This window comes from Sinocyclocheilus anshuiensis, unplaced genomic scaffold, assembly GCF_001515605.1.
Source record: "Sinocyclocheilus anshuiensis isolate Anshui unplaced genomic scaffold, SAMN03320099.WGS_v1.1 scaffold88, whole genome shotgun sequence".
In the NCBI taxonomy this organism is placed as follows: domain Eukaryota; kingdom Metazoa; phylum Chordata; class Actinopteri; order Cypriniformes; family Cyprinidae; genus Sinocyclocheilus; species Sinocyclocheilus anshuiensis.
Genome location: NW_015555728.1, coordinates 1617940 through 1621900, shown reverse-complemented (window position 1 = coordinate 1621900; position 3961 = coordinate 1617940).

Here is a 3961-nt window from a genome sequence, read left to right as displayed (position 1 = left end):
AGAGAGACATTACGAGAGGGAGTGTCTGTATTGGTATTTATGGCCACATTATTCTGTCATGATATGTGTGCACAAGCAGTGTTTATTGTTTGGTCGTATTGTGCGAGAAGGTAGAGAGAGCCGTATTTCTTCTTCTCGGTCCGACAAGCATCCTCTTTGTGTCCCCCCTCCTGAAGACGAATTACAGAAAACAGAGGGGAATGGCATCTGTGGCTCTTCAGGGCTGTCTGAAGGAATAGGGGGAGGAGAGAGACGAGAGGAGAGATGGATGTGGCACGGAGGAGGCCGGGAGGGGAGGTGCAGTTGGTGCTGTATTGAATGTGCCCCGACCTCACTATAACCTCACCACCTCTCTCTGACCCTCACACACAAGACCTGCAGGAGAAAGGAGGGGAGGTCAAAAAGTTAGTCACTGACTTATGAAAGAAGGGGAGAAGAGAAGAAAAGAAATTCCCCTTTCAGAAACATCTGGTGCAGGGTCTTTCAGGCCGGCCGGGATGAATAGAAATGGGCCGCCCTCTCCTCAGAGCTACTAGAGTAATTAGGCTTGGTGCAAAGGTTCTGGGCGCATTGTTCATCTAAAGAGGCTGGTCAAGTTTGATATACACCTTGAGTAAGCTCTTTACGTTTGTCAAACCGACAGGTTTTGGAAGGAATTGCTCTTCATTTGAGAGCCATAATGAGAATTAAGTTTTGAGGAAATTTCAAACCATTAGAGTCAATATGCTTTTTTTAATGCACATTTTTGGTCTTATTGCGAATTATTCATTGGTGGATGTTTCAATGTTTGTCTTTGTAATATTAAGCAAAATTTAGTAGTTAATCAAATGTGCTGAGCACATAGCTATTGAGGCATTGTTTAAGCAGACTCACAAATTTGGCTTTATTTTGCAATGTAAACTGATCAAAAGTTTTATGTAATTAAGTAATTTTTTTATGTTTTTGAAAGAAGTTTCTTATGCTCACCAAGCCTGCATTTACTTGATCAAAAATACATTAAAACTGTTAAAATTGTGAACTATTATTACCATGTAAAAGAACTGTTTCCTATTTTAATTTTTTTTTAATGTAATTTATTCCTCTGATGGCAAAGCTGAATTTTCAGCAGTCATAATGTCACTTGATCCTAAATCATTCTAATATGCTGATTTGGTGCTCAAGAAACATTTCTTATAATTATCAGTGTTGAAAACAGTTTTTACTGAAATGATTTCTGAAGAATCATGTGACACTGAAGATGTTAAAATATATTAAAATAGAAAATTGTTCTTTTAAATTGTACTGTATTTACTCTATTTGTGATCAAATAATTACAGCCTTAGTGAGTATAAGAAACTTCTTTCAAAAAGATTAAGAAATTATTTGAGCTGTAGTGTAACTCTCACTTTTCACAATCAAGTCCTGCCCCACATTTTTTTTCTCATAAAATGTTTTGAAAATACATTGTTTCTTGAAATTAAAATAGCTTTTAATTGGCAGTTCACTCTGACTTGACCCAAACAAAGTGTTCTGCCTGCTATAATTTGTGTTTTTGCTTTCATTTCTATTCTTGTTGATTAAATTTTTTGTTGTTTCCAGGGCTGGGCTTTTTAGGGTGAATGGATAGATAAATAGACGGATGGATGGGGAATGGAAAAATGGAGAGAATGTGAGAGAGGATGTGTATAGATGAATTGTGCTCTATGTGCAGTTCGCCCCTCCTCATCATGCAAAGATCGTAATCCCCTCCTCAATTTCCTGTCTCTGTGGACACTCACTTGATTTAATGGCCTTTGATGATTGCTCAGTAAAACAGTACATGGGGTATCCACTTGAGATCCCAAAGGGCAGTGTGTGTGTGTGTGTCTCAGTCAGCATTCGTAAATGAACAGTTGTGCTGAACTGACATTAGTTAATGTGTAATGTGGTAGATCATAAAATGACCATTGACATCATTAAATGAAATTGCAAATTGATTGTTTTTTGCACAGATTTCCCAAATACTCCCCTGATCTACCATTTGTTGGACCAACAGATAACCCCGCCCCTACCTCACACCATTGGTTAGGCCAGTGTTGTTGTGTTGAACTGGTCAGGATGCTCAAATAAACAGGGCCTCGGTGTTTACAATTTTTATGCAAATCATCCTACAAATGACTTACTTATAGTTGTCTGTACATATTAACCTGGAATATGAGAATGTGTTTCAACAATCTTTCCTCTCTGTTTTTCCTGATCCACTACAAATATTTCCTCGCAGTGCATGAAATAGTCTATTCTCATTAGTCTTTCAGAAACCTCATTATCTGCACAAGTCAAGCAATTAAATCTGCACGTATTAATGTAGCTGTTATGATTGATCATGTTTATTGGATTGACTCAAGAGCTCTTGGGTTCTTCATCAGTTATCAGACATGAGAGCGGCAGAAGGATGGGGGGTACGAGTGGCAGGCTGGCGGCGAGAACAGATAAACACTCACCTTGCTTGTGTGCTAATTGTTGTGCCTCCTTCTGTTAGCGTCCCCTTCCTTTTGTTTCTCTGCTGTCAACTCTAATCAACCATTAGATCTTCAGCAGATGGAAGAGACGAAGTGGGAGCGACAGAGAGAGACCGTGGGAATAGCTGCTCAGTTTTAGCAACGCTGCCCTCTATCTGACAAGGAGAATGAGTTGGTCTTTCATAGCACCACAAAAGCTGATAGAATTAGAGAGAAGTATATATAGTTGATTGTTGTTATAATTATTGTTTTCGGTTCTCTCCCTGCTAGCTTGTGGCTTGGACTACGGTCGAACAGAAAGGCAATTATTTATTCCCATGGTGCACTGTGATTTCCATAAACACAAGCATGCAAGCATATTGGGTTCCTGCAGATCATATTTTACACTATTAATACGCCATCTGCCTCTGCTAACACACACACACACACACACACACACACACACATACTCACAGTCAGCAGAAGAGCTGAGAATGCACACTGAAATACAAATGATCACAGGGAGACCAAAAATGCAGATATACTGACACGAAAACACGATTTACGCAAGTCAGTCCAAAAAAAGAAAAAAAAAAACATATGAGATTTTAAAGTTGGCATGAAAATTTACCTAGTTTATTCTCTAAAGCATTCTTGATCTTATTGTGAATGATTCATCTATGCATGTTTAATTTTTAAATTTTTTGTCCTGTAATTTTTAATCTTCTGGTAAAACGACAGACTTCTTTCTGGTATTGTATATGCCGGATTTCTCCAGTCATTTATTCAGCTTAAATTGCACCCCTTTCTTACACTCAACTTTAAGCTTGCATTCAGATCTTCATCCAATCAATAATCGGTGGCTTGTTAAAAATAGACTGTCACTATATCTGTTAAATCGTGACTTGAAAGATTAATCATTAATCAAAGTGAATTGTCACTGAATTAACCCATTTTACTTCCATATTGTGATATATTTCTGGCTGAAATAAGAAAAATATATTCAATAAGAAAAAAGAGAATTGGCTGTATTGTGAAAAGTGCAGCCATTTAAATAGCTATTCAACTATTAAATAGCTATTCAACTAACAGTTATTTGCACAGAAAGGAAATACATTCAAGGGGAAGAGAAACGGATTAAATTGTTATTACAAAGACAAACAATGCTTTTCTTTGGAATAATATACACCAGTGAATCATTCACAATTAGACTAGGAATGTGTATTAGGAAAATAAATAGTCGATTTTGATTTAATGTTGACTTTAAAGTCTCTGGAAGGTTTTAGGGGGTTATCAGGGGTCCATCTCTCATTTTCTGCTAGGGAAAAAATTAGAAGCAGGTCGTAAAATCCACACAACAGTTTAACTGAGGTCTTGCTATTTATTTCTCAGGTCAGTCAAGAGTCTCTGTTGGATTAGAGTGGAGGTCAATGACAGGTCGGGAGATAACTGCAGTCTCACCGAGGAAACTGCTTTAATGAGAGCAGCCGATCAGCTGCCATGGA